At 43.4% G+C, this 13,023-nt stretch overlaps 1 long non-coding RNA gene across 1 annotated transcript in view; it reads right to left on the bottom strand.

The window, feature by feature from the left end:
- The window catches only part of LOC142662874 (uncharacterized), a 137,406-nt gene that overhangs the window by 122,303 nt on the left and 2,080 nt on the right, over positions 1 to 13,023 (bottom strand). The window lies entirely within an intron of this gene.

Below are 13,023 nucleotides of genomic sequence, written 5' to 3'. Positions count from 1 at the left end.
AAGCCGCATGCACCCCAAGAAAACTACAATGGATTCCTCAAGGGGTCTAGTTTCCAAATTCGGGTCACTTTTGGGGGGTTTCCAATGTTTTGGCACCACAAGACCTCTTCAAACCGGACATGGTGCCTAATAAAAAAGAGGCCTCAAAATCCACTAGGCGCTCCTTTGCTTCGGAGGCCGGTACTTCAGTCCATTACCGCACTAGGGCCACATGTGGGATATTTCTCAAAACTGCAGAATCTGGGCAATAAGTATTAAGTTGCGTTTCTCTGATAAATCCTTTTGTGTTATAAAAAAAATGGTATAAAGAGGATTTTCTGACAAAAAAAATAATGTAAATTTCACCTCTACTTTGCTCTAAATTTCTGTGAAACACCTAAAGGGTTCATAAACTTTCTAAATGCTGTTGTGAATACTTTGAGGGGTCTAGTTTCTAAAATGGGGTGTTTGATAGGGGTTTCTAATATATGGGCCCCTCAAAGCAACTTCAGAACTGAACTGTAACCTAAAAAAATAAATAAATGAGGCAATACTTCGCTTCTTACATTATACTGATAATGAGCCGTGCCCACCCCGAGATGACCCCAGTTTTGACCGTTTGTATAAACGGAGACCCCTATTAGACCGTTTCAGTGCCCGGTTTTCCCAAGCATACACCCCCGAGAAGTGTATTTCTATTGATGAGTCCCTGGTACATTTTAAAGGGAGGGTTCAATTCCGCGAGTACCTGCCGGGTAAGAGGGCAAGGTATGGCGTGAAGATGTATAAGCTGTGAGAGTGCATCAGGGTATACCTACAGGTTTAGGATATATGAAGGAAAGGCCACCCCCAAACCAGACTGCATCCTGGACTACAATAGGTACATGGGAGGGATGGACTTGTCAGATCAAATCCTGAAGCCCTACAGCGCCATGCTGTGAGGTATAAGAAGCTGGCCGGGCACATCATACAGATGGCATTGTACAATGCGTACGTGCTACATCGATGTGCAGGCCAGAGGGGAACTTTCCTGGAATTTCAAGAGGTGATTATCAAGAACCTAATCTTTAGGGACCAAGAAGGGGGGGCACCCAGTACTTCTGGAAGCGGGGCCACACGCATCGTACCAGGGCAACACTTTCCAGGAGAAGTTCCCCAAACTGGCAAGAAGGGAAAAAGTCAAAAGAGGTGCAAAGTCTGCTATAAGAGGGCGATAAGGGATGACACAATATATCAATGTGACACGTGTCCCGAAAAACCAGAGCTCTGTATGAAAGAGTGTTTTAAAATTTATCATACATTCCTTGGTTTATAATTTACCCCAATTTTACTTACCCTGCTGCACTCCGCACAGCTTATCCCCCCTCGTCTTTCCCCTCTGGGCCCTGCTGTGTGCCCAGGCAGCTGATAACAGCCACATGTAGGGTATTGCCATACCCGGGAGAACCCACATTACAGTTTATGGGGTGTAGGTCTCAGGTCAAAATGCTCACTACACCTCTAGATGAATGCCTTAAGGGTGTAGTTTTTTAAACGGGGTCACTTCTTGCGGGTTTCAACTGTACTGGTACCTCAGGGGCTTCTGCATACATGACTTCGCACTAGAAAATCCCCAATAGGCCAAATGGTGGTCCTTTCCTTCTGAGCCCTCCCATGGGCCCAAACGGCAGTTTTTCACCACAAACGGGGTATTGCGGCACTCAGAACAAATTGCGCAACAGAATGGAGTATTTTGTTTCTTGTGGAAATAAGAAATTTTCAGCCAAAACTACATATTATTTGAAAAAAATAATTTTGTTTTAATTCCCAGCCCAATTCAAATAAGTTCTGTGAAAAAACTATGGGGTCAAAATGGTCACAACACCCATAAATGAATTCCTTGAGTGGTGTAGTTTCCAAAATGGGGTCATTTGTAGTTGGTTTCTATTGCTTTGATACCTCTGGGGCTCTGCAAATGCGACATGGCACCTGAAAACCAATCCAGCAAAATCTGGACTCCAAAGAGCAAATAGCTCTCCTTTCATTCTGAGCCCTCCCATGGGCCCAAACGGCAGTTTATCACCACAAATGGGGTATTGCTGCACTCAGGAGAAATTGGGCAACAAAATGGGGTATTTTGTTCCGTGTGAAAGGAAGAAATTTTGATAAAAAATGACATCTTATTGGAAAAAATGATGTTTTTTTCATTTCACTGCCCAATTCAAATACGTGCTGTGAAAAAACTGTGTGGTCAAAATGGTAAAAAAACATTATTGGGGGATTACTACTGTTTTGGCACCTCAACACCTCTTCAAACCTGGCATGCTGCCTAACATATATTCTAATTTAAAAAAAAGAGGACTCAAAATGCACTAGGTGCTTCTTTGCTTCTAGGGCTTGTGTTTTATTCCACGAGCGCAGTAGGGCCACATGTGGGACATTTCTAAAAACTGCAGAATCTGGACAATACATATTTAGTAGTGTTTCTCTGGTAAAACCTTCTGTGTCACAGAAAAAAAATTGAATAAAATTGAAATTCAGCAAGAAAAATGAAATTTTCAAATTTCACCTCCACTTTGCTTTAATTCCTGTGAAATGCCTGAAGGGTTAAAAAACTTTCTAAATGCTGTTTTGAATACTTTGAGGGGTCTAGTTTTTAAAATGGGGTGTTTTATCAGGGTTTCTAATACATAGGCCCCTCAAAGCCACTTCAGAACTCAAGAGGTATCTTAAAAAAAAGGCTTTTGACATTTTCTTAAAAATATGAGAAATTGCTGTTTATGTTCTAAGCCTTGTAACGTCCAAGAAAAATAAAAGAATGTTCAAAAAATGATGCCAATCTAAAGTAGACATATGGGAAATGTGAACTAGTAACTATTTTGGGTGGTATAACCGTCTGTTTTACAAGCAGATGCATTTCTTTTTTTAAACTCGTTTTATTGAAAGAATTGTACAATACAAATGTCCATAGTACATAACAGAAAATAAACACATTTATGTAGTCATACAAATTTTGAACACAGATGCATAGTGGCTATGGTGGTATTTAACAGGTCATGACCTAATAGATCACATAGTTAACCCTCAGTAATAACATAATGACATCCCAGCGGGCCAAATACTTTCCCAGGCCAATTTGAGTTATTCCATACAAAATATAGAAATCCTATAAGTAACCAATCATGCAACATCCGTCCTCCTCAAGGTTGCAACAACTGGTCCCTCAGGTCTGTGAATCTATGCGGAGTATACAGGGTACACGATGAATCACACCAAATCTGCCATATTTTATAAAATGTACCAATACACCCTCTTTTCTTATATAATACTCGCTCATATGGAATAATGGAATTGATCAACGATTTCCATTTCGTCACCCTAGGAGGTCTCTGATCCATCCACCGAAGTGCGATGGTTTTCCTTGCCATGAACAATACTTCTTGCAATAAAATACGTATGTGGAATGGCCACTGATCCTCAGGCAGCACCCCAAATAGACAAATCTTGGGTGAAAAGGGGACCGGCTGCATCACCACTTCCTCAACCACTTTCAACACCTCCCCCCAAAAGGAGGCCACCACTGGACATTCCCAAATCATATGCCAGAAATCAGATCTGGGAAGACGGCACCTGTGGCATTCAGTGCTAGGATATCTGCCCATTCTATGCAGTCTCACCGGCGTGAGGTAACTCTGATGAACTATAGCTAATTGAATCATTTTGTTATTTGCCGCCGGCGATACAGACATAGGAGATGAAAGTACATCCTCCCATTCCTCCCCTGTCAGATCTGGTATCAGACTCTCCCATCTATCTTTTACCGGTAATTTGACATTGGCCAGTTTAGCTTTTATAAGGGCCGTGTAGACAGCCGAAATCAGCCCCCGGGGGCCCTGTGATTTAAAAACTCCAATCAAAGGGAATCGGGAGAATTCGTGGTCTGACCTAGGGTATTGACTTGCGAGAGCATGTCGCAGCTGCAGATATCTATAAAAGCTTTTTCTAGGGATTTGGAAGTCCTCTTGCATTTGCGCAAAGGATTTAATGGCATTATCCGTATACACATCCCCGACTCTACGTACCTCAAATCCATCCCAGAAAGAGGGGGCCTGCCCCTCCATTAGATGTGAAAGAAGGGGATTATCCCATAGTGGCATGTCAACCTGTATATCTGCATATGCATAAATTTGTTTGGCCGCCGTCCATGCCTGCACTGCCACCTTGTGGATTGGGAGCATTCTTTTATAAGTTCCCGGGGAGCTTTCTAGCACTGGCCAAAGGTGCGTTAGATGCAAATATGTAGCGAGGTGCTGTTCCCTCATTGGTATCGGGTCCGACCCTGTCCATAGCTGTAGATATCTCAACTGCCCAGCTAGATAGTACATAAACAAATCCGGTAGTGCCATTCCCCCTTCCTGTTTAGGTCTCTGCAGAGTAGCCAAGCTAAGTTTGGATCTGTTGGATCCCCATATAAAAGCCGGGAATAATGCATGTAGGGATTTAAAAAAGGCCTTATATACTGGTATGGCTGCGTGCTCCAGAACATACAGACATTTTGGCAGAATAACCATTTTAATTAAATTTACGCGACCCGTCACTGCCAGTGGGAGTGCCCCCCACACCTTGAATTTGAGCTTGATATAGTCTAACAGAGGCAGTATGTTGGTGATTTGATCTTGTCTATGGTCTCTGTTTATGATAATACCCAGATATTTAAAGGACGACACTACCTGCAGACCATGCTCAGCTTCCGCCCACCCCACTTCCTTCAAAGGCATGAAAAATGATTTGTTCCAATTAACATGTAGGCCAGAAAATCTACCAAATTGGTTCAGGATTCCAATAGCTAGCCCCAAGTTGTCTTTCGGGTATGACATATACAATATCACATCATCGGCGTACAAGCTAATCCTCTCCTCTCGTCCTCCCACTACTATTCCCCTATATTCTGGGTGTGTTCTTACACGTATCGCCAAAGGCTCAATAGCTATTGCAAACAATAGCGGGGAGAGAGGGCACCCCTGCCTGGTACCTCTACGGAGTTGAAAATAAGGGGACATTATACCATTAATCAAAATTTGTGCCTTCGGATCCTTATACAAGATTTTTATCCATTTAATGAAAATCGGGCCAAAACCAAACCTCTGTAATGCTTCAAACAAATATGCCCACTCAACGGAATCGAAGGCCTTGGCCGCATCAAGAGATGCCATTGCCCAGTCCTCCTTCAGTGCCTCTCCTATTTGAGCCAAAATTTGAACCTTGCGTATATTGTCAGATGTGGACCTCCCCGGCATAAAGCCTGCCTGATCCGGATGAATGAGTTGTAATATCACCTTATTCAGTCTATTTGCCAGTACCTTTGCAAGTATCTTGTAGTCTAGATTCAGTAATGAAATAGGGCGGTAAGAACTACAGTCTCTAGGGTCTTTGTCAGGTTTTAGTAACACTACAATTGTGGCATCATAGAAACTGTCCGGTAGTTTCCCCTCCCTCCGGGCATAAGAATACATAGAGCATAATGGGGGAATGAGCTGGTCAGAGTAACGAAGATATACCTCCAATGGAACCCCGTCTGGGCCCGATGCCTTACCCTTCGACATATCCCTCAATGCCTGCGTAACCTCGTCTTCCGTGATATCGAGTTCTAACATATCCCTGCCTGTCACATCTAACTGTGGAAATTTCAAGTCTTCCAAGTATGATACACACTCGGACCAATCATACGTAGACTGCGAGGAGTATAAGTCCCTATAGAATTGGGTGAATCGGGCCGCTATACTAGGGGTATCAGTCAACTCACGGCCCTGACTGTCCTTAATCTTAAGTATTGCTGAGCTCTGAGAGCTGTGGTGAATTAAATGGGCCAGCAATTTACTTGATTGGTTTCCCAATTCAAAATAGGTCTGCCGAGCAAAAAACAGTTTCCTATCAGCTTTTTCTTGTAGTAATAATAAGTATTTACGGCCCATCGTCAGCCATGCATGTTTATTTGGTTCAGATGGGTTTTCTATATACTCGTCCTCCAATGTTTTACATTGCTGTGCCAACTGACCCTCTTCCTTTGCCGCTTCCCTTTTTATATAGGAGATTGTAGATCGCAAGCAGCCTCTAAGGTAGGCCTTCAGGGTATCCCATAAAATATTGAGATTATCACACGAGTTATTGGTATCTTGAAAAACCTCCAGTTGATCTGGTATGCGATCTTGCGGCCCTATCAGGGTGAGCCAGAATGGATGAATTTTCCAGCTACCAATCCTCACAGGCCCTGGGTGATTGAAACGCGCTACCATCGGAGAGTGGTCTGACACGCCCCTTACTTCATAAGAAACATCCGTTACCATCGGAACCATTAGAGCGTTCCCAAATATATAATCTATACGGGACAGGGAATTCCTACCGATCGAATGACATGAGTAAACCTTTACATTCGGATGTTTGCACCTAAATATATCTATCCAACCCATTTCTTGAAATAGCAAATTCAACTCTGTTGGAGCCACCGATGCAACCCCACAATCCACTTCCCCTCTAAATCTATCACATTTGGGATCCATGACCATGTTAAGGTCCCCCATGCCCAGTACCGTAGCTTGTGGGTAAGCGGCAGCAAATGCGGCAGCCTCATGTAAAATCTGTATATTCGCCGGAGGAGGAACATATAGGCCCAGCAATACAAATGGTATAGTGTCAATGTAAGCATGTATAAACACATATCTACCTTCCTTATCCACTTTAAGTTTGACCACTTCCCACCTCAGAGATTTGTGGATTAATACCGATACCCCCCGGGAGTAGGACGTATGGAAAGAGTGTGAAGACCATTGGATCCAAGGTCTACGCAATAATCTCGCTTTGTCTGGGATTAAATGCGTCTCTTGCAGACATATTATAGAGGGATTAAATTTACGGATACATGCAAAAATGGCTGCCCTTTTCCTCGGGGTACCGAGCCCCCGTACATTCCAAGACACGATCGGTATAGACGCCATTAGTGGGGCCGGAAACTATGTCTGCCTCGGAGGGAAGATGGCTCCCGACTCCTGCACAATATCGATATACTTTCCCTAGTGACCTTTCCCCACCTTCTTTGCACTGTATGACTTTTTAGACATTTGCATTCATAAATGAGTATAATTTCGCCTAAATACGGCGTTAAAAACCTAAACGACAGAACTAACATATAAACAGTAAATTGTATCGACAATGCGAGATGACACATAGGCCATTGCCGAAACATGCCCTCCTCATGGCACCAAAGAGTAACGGGGAAGGCCCCGTGCTATTAGGCAGTGTTAACGTATCCTTCCCTATCTACATCTTCAAACATCATATTACATCTTAAGCCCTTTCCATAAATTCGTACAGGAGGACTATAAATCAATCAGCAGTGTAAACAATATATCAGTAATATTTAACCGTAATATGCTTCCTGCGCATATACCCGGATCTCTCCTGAAGTCTCTGAACTGGGACCTCTTCTTCACTTCGGCCGGATCAATCCTTCCCACTATAGGCCAAGCTCCATGGACAGAATGGCAACAGATTGATAGTCCCGACAGTCCATTCAACTGAAATGGGGAGGATAAGAATGACCCTTTTCAGGGCCTCCGGATCTATCCACCCGCCGGATAAGACTTCAAATTGGGTGTACCATAACATTGGAATCCCTCCTAAACACAGGAGATCAACCAGCAAAAAGAAACCTTTTAGCCTGCATCAGGCGCATGAGAAACTCCAGCATCAGCTTTAAATTCCAGCACTTTCCATCCTCACCCACCAAAGGGATCACACGCGGCGGGGCGATCTCCTCCCTCTCACCCAGTCGTCAGCCTCCAGCGGAGAATTAAAAAAGATAGAACGGTCATTATCCACTACCCGCAGCCTTGCAGGATACGCCATAGAATATGGGATATTGAGATCCCTCAGCCGTCTTTTCACCGCCATAAACGTAGCTCTGCGCTTTTGTAGATCAGCCGAGAAATCCGGGAATATGGATATAGCAACGCCATTATACTTAATTCCTTGCAGTCGACGGGCTTGACGTAGGATCATGTCCCTGTCGTTACAATTAAGCAACCGGGCCAGCATCGGCCTCGGAGGGGCCCCAGGTGGAGGTGGTCTTGCCGGCACTCTGTGCGCCCTTTCTACTGCAAAGGCCTGCGAATAAGGTGCATCTGCCAGTATCTCTTTCAACCACTTAGATATGAATTCGCCGGGATCTTGACCCTCCGATTTCTCAGGCATTCCTATTATCCGGATATTATTCCGGCGCAGCCTATTTTCCAGATCATCATTTTTTTGTTTTAATAACTCCGCCATGGATTCCAGATCCGTAATCGCACGTGGCATGGCCGCCATCCTGTCTTCCACCCCAGACACTCTATCCTCTACATGTGTCACTCGCTCTCTCAAGGCCTGCATATCCTGCCTGATGAGGCCTATATCAATTTTCACCTCCTCCATCTTACCGGTCAGCGAGGTCTTGCATGCTGATATGGCTGCCAGGAGTTTGTTCATCACCTCTGTCGGGGTAGGTTCCGGCTCTGTCTCCTCCACCACCGCTGAGGAAGATGTCGTCCCGCCAGGCGTCTCACTGCCCTTTGAGCGCTGCTGCAGGGAAGCACGGCCGCCATCTTTGATATCTTCCCGGGCATAGCTCTGTAGCTTTTCCGTGGCCGTTTGACCTCTCGTGGGGCCCATAACTCCACTCTTACCACGCGACTGCTGCCTGGATCTCCGGGACGTAATGATGAAGGTAAGGAACGATCAGGATATTCACAGGATCAATATAGCACGGAACCACAGCGGAGCTCTCAAGTCATGCGACTGCTCCCGTTGCGCGCCAAGCCACGCCCCCCAAGCAGATGCATTTCAATTCAGAAAAATGCTATTTTTTCAAAATGTTCTCAAAATTTTGCAATTTTTCACCAATAAACACTGAATATATCGACCAAATTTTACCACGAACATAAAGCCCAATGTGTCACGAGAAAACAATCTCAGAATCGCTTGGGTAGGTTTAAGCATTCCGACGTTATTACCACATAAAGTGAAATATGTCAGATTTGAAAAATGGACTCTGAGCCTTAAAGGCATGGTGTTGCCAGAAAAACATGTTTTTTTTTTAAAAATTAAACATTTAGTGTGTGGGTGATTAAACATGGTTCAAATTTTTTTTCTTTTTTTCACGAGTCAGGAAATAGTCAGGAAATATTATAAATTAATTCTAATTTATAATACTACCCATTTTTGGTCACTAGATGGAGCTAGTTCCCAAAATTGCAGCATTGCAACATTGGGTTAAAAGCCCTCGCTCTAGTGAGCTCTCAGCATCCCCCCCCTCCTTTATCCTGGCTAGTGCCGGGATAAACGAGGGGTTTGAAAGGTTTAACCTCCTACACTGTGTGTCGCCATTTTTTGAGGTAACCCACAGTGTAGTAGGTTTACATACAGTAGTAAACACACACAAACACTAACATACATTGAAATGTCTTACCTGCTCCTGCCGCCGCGGCTCCCTCCGGCCCGTCCGCTCCCTTTGCTGCCGCTGTTCCATGTGCACAAGTCCGGAAGCCGCGACCGGAAGTAGTAATATTACAGTCCGGCCGCGACTTCCGGTCCACAGGAAAATGGCGCCGGACGGCGCCAATTTCGAATAGGACTGTGTGGGAGCGGCGCATGCGCAGTTCCCACACAGACGCCGTACACGGACGTGAATGGGACGGGAGCCGTTCACAGTCCCTATGGGACTGTGGCTGCCGTACTCCATGTCTGTGTGTGTCGTTAATCGACACACACAGAAATGGAACAAAAAATGGCAGCCCCCATAGGGAAGAAAAAGTGTAAAAATAAGAAAAAGTAAAACACAAACACACAAATGAATAAAAACGTTTTTATTAAAGCACTAACATCTTTAACATATAAAAAAAATTATTTGCCATGACACTGTTCCTTTAAGGCCAAAACAAGGCTGCGTCCTTAACCCCTTAGTGACCAGCCTATTTTAGGCCCTAATGACCAAGCTATTTTATTCGTTTTTCTATAGTCGCATTCAAAGAGCTATAACGTTCTTATTTTTTAGTCTACATAGCTGTATGAGGACTTGTTTTTTGCGGGATTAGTTGTGCTTTTTAATGGCACCATTTTTGGGTACATATAATTTTTATATTAACTTTTATTAACCTTTTTGGGGGGGGATTATAAAAAAAACTGAAATTCCGCCATTGTTCTATGCGTTTTTAAATTGACGCCGTTCACTGTGCGACGTAATTAACATGTTACCTTTATTCTATGGGTCGGTACGATTACGGCGATACCACATGTGTAGAGGTTTTTTTATGTTTTACGACTTTTGCACAATAAAAACACTTTTGAACTAAAATTATTTGCTTTTGCATCGTTGCTTTCCAAGTGCCGTAATTTTTTTATTTTTCCATCAATGTAGTGATTTTTTGGGCTTGTTTTCTGCGGGACAAGATGTAGTTTTGAATGGTACTGTTTTGGGGTGCGTGGGACTTATTGATTCATTTTTATTATGACTTTTTTGGGGGGCAATGGAAAAAAATTGCAATTTCGCCATGGTTTTTTGCGTGTTTTTTTTACGGTGTTCACTTTGCGGTTTAAATTACATATTAACTTTATTAATGGAGTCATTACGGTCGCGGCGATACCACATATGTGTACTTTTTTTTTTTTCACACTTTTACTAAATAAAACCACTTTTTATGGAAAAAAATGGTTTTATTTATTTTTTTACTGTACTTTTTATTAATAATCTTTATTTCACTTTGATGACTGATTTTATTAGTCCCACTATGGGACTTTACTGTGCGATATTCCGATCGCTGCTATAATGCTCTGGTATACTTCGTATACCAGAGCATTATTGCCTGTCAGTGTAAATCTGACAGGCAATCTGTTAGGACGTGCCTCCGGCGCGTCCTAACAGGAATATGTCCAGGGCAGACCTGGGGGCTTTTATCAGGCCCCCGGCTGCCATGACACCCCATCGGAGACCCGCGATTTAATTTGCGGGCTGCCTATGGGTGACAGAGGGAGCTCACTCCCTCTGTAAACAAAGTTAAATGCTGCGGTCGCTATTGACGGCGGCATTTAATGGGTTAAACGGCCGCGATCGAAGTAAACTTCGATCGCGGGCGTTGGAGCAGGAGCTCAGCTGTCATCAGACAGCAGAGCCCCGGCTCCTGCCTGCACGGGAGACCCGTGCAGGACTTAGACTAGGCTGACGTGAAAAGGCATCAGCCTAGCCTAAAGCCCATTAGTGATCGACGTAAAAAGGCGTATTAGTGGTCACTAAGGGGTTAAAGACCATCCTTTTAGTGAGGAAAAAAATGTATATATTTTCCTTTAAATATTCAAAGTGATATATAAACGAAGTTTCGGGGTCCGCCCCCTTTTTCAAGCATGTAGCATTCTGGCACTGGATGTAACACTACATGCTTGAAAAAGCAGGCGGACCCCGAAATGCCGCACCAGCACTTGGCGCAGTCAGGCACCTCTTCTATCTCCTAATGTGAATCTCTGCAGGACTCCTCTCACAGACCAATCCGAAAAAAGGCAACATCTACCGGGGGATCTCATGTAACAGGACTCCAGCATATTGGGTGACTTTTACCTTTACTACACACTATCGCTATAGTGCGTATTTTTGAATATTTAAAGGAAAATATATACATTTTTTCGTCACTAAAAGGATTGTCTTTAATGGATACGTGCTTACTCATACTTATAACTTCCTGTCTTACAAGCAGATACACTTAAATGTAGAAAAATGCTAATTTTTCGCTAAATTTTGGTGTTTTTCACAATTACATACTGAATGTATAGAGCAAATTTTACCAGTAACATAACGTCCAATGTGTCACGAGAAAACAATCTCAGAATCGCTCGGATAGCTAAAAGCATTCCGAATTTATTACCACATAAAGTGACACGTCATATTTGAAAAATGAGGAATGAGTCAGGAAGGTCAAAAGTGGCCAAAGAGGGAAAGGATTAAATGAATCCATTTTGTGCAGCGGCCATCTTGTCTGGAGTCTTCATCAGTGAATAAGAAAGTCATTGCTCCTTTAAGACAAGTTTGTATTTTTATCTTTGACCTTGGTTCCCATACGAGGCTTGGAAAGAAGGAACAGGGAGGCCGTGAGATGGGAGAGGGAGACACATTCACATATGTATGTGAGTAGGTCTCCCCCATCTTAAAAGAACTATCTATTATATTCTTGCCAAGAGGGAGAAGTCACCTGCAAACGTGATGTATGAAGAATTATAATGATGCATCTGGAATGTATCGCGTGTCTGTAATTGGCTGAATTTGAAATATTGTCACATTGCCTCTGATTGGTTAACCTCAAGCCTACACCCCTTCTGAATGATATTATTGTAATTGAGTTTGGCAATAAACCCCCAGAGGAGTATTTTGGGCATATCAGCAGCATCTGTGTGTTATTACTCTCTCGATATATCGATAAAACATGATTTGGACCTGGATAAATCACTGGAGGGCGGGTATCGGTTGACATACCCATTACAAATTTCAGTGTAATATATTTTGGCTCAGTTGTTGCGTTAACATGCAGCATGTCAATTAAGAGGACTGATTTCCTGCGTTTTTCTGATGTACTGCGTAATTTGCTGCAGAATTTGTTACAGGGCATGAAATTTACATCGCAGGAAGAGGATATATCACCATCACACAACCCCTGAAAAAAACGCACAAAAAAAACACAGCAAAAATCGATACTATTTTACACAGTACAAAAAAGCATTAAATGGTTCGGATTTTCCACAGCGGATTGTCTGCTAGGTGATGCGTAAATTTTCTGCAGCAAATCCGTTACGTGTGGACAAGCCCTAACAGGGCCGATATCCCTGCTGCACAGCTCCAATTAGGCTGGGTTCACACTACCTATTTTCAGACGTAAACGAGGCGTAGTATGCCTCGTTTTACATCTGAAAATAGGGCTACAATACGTGGGCAAACATCTGCCCATTCATTTGAATGGGTTTGCCGACGTACTGTGCAGACGACCTGTCATTTAC

This window comes from Rhinoderma darwinii, chromosome 1 (assembly GCF_050947455.1).
Source record: "Rhinoderma darwinii isolate aRhiDar2 chromosome 1, aRhiDar2.hap1, whole genome shotgun sequence".
NCBI classification, from domain to species: Eukaryota; Metazoa; Chordata; class Amphibia; order Anura; family Rhinodermatidae; genus Rhinoderma; species Rhinoderma darwinii.
Note: the sequence above shows the minus strand (reverse complement) of the source record. Positions and strands in the feature narration are given on the sequence as shown.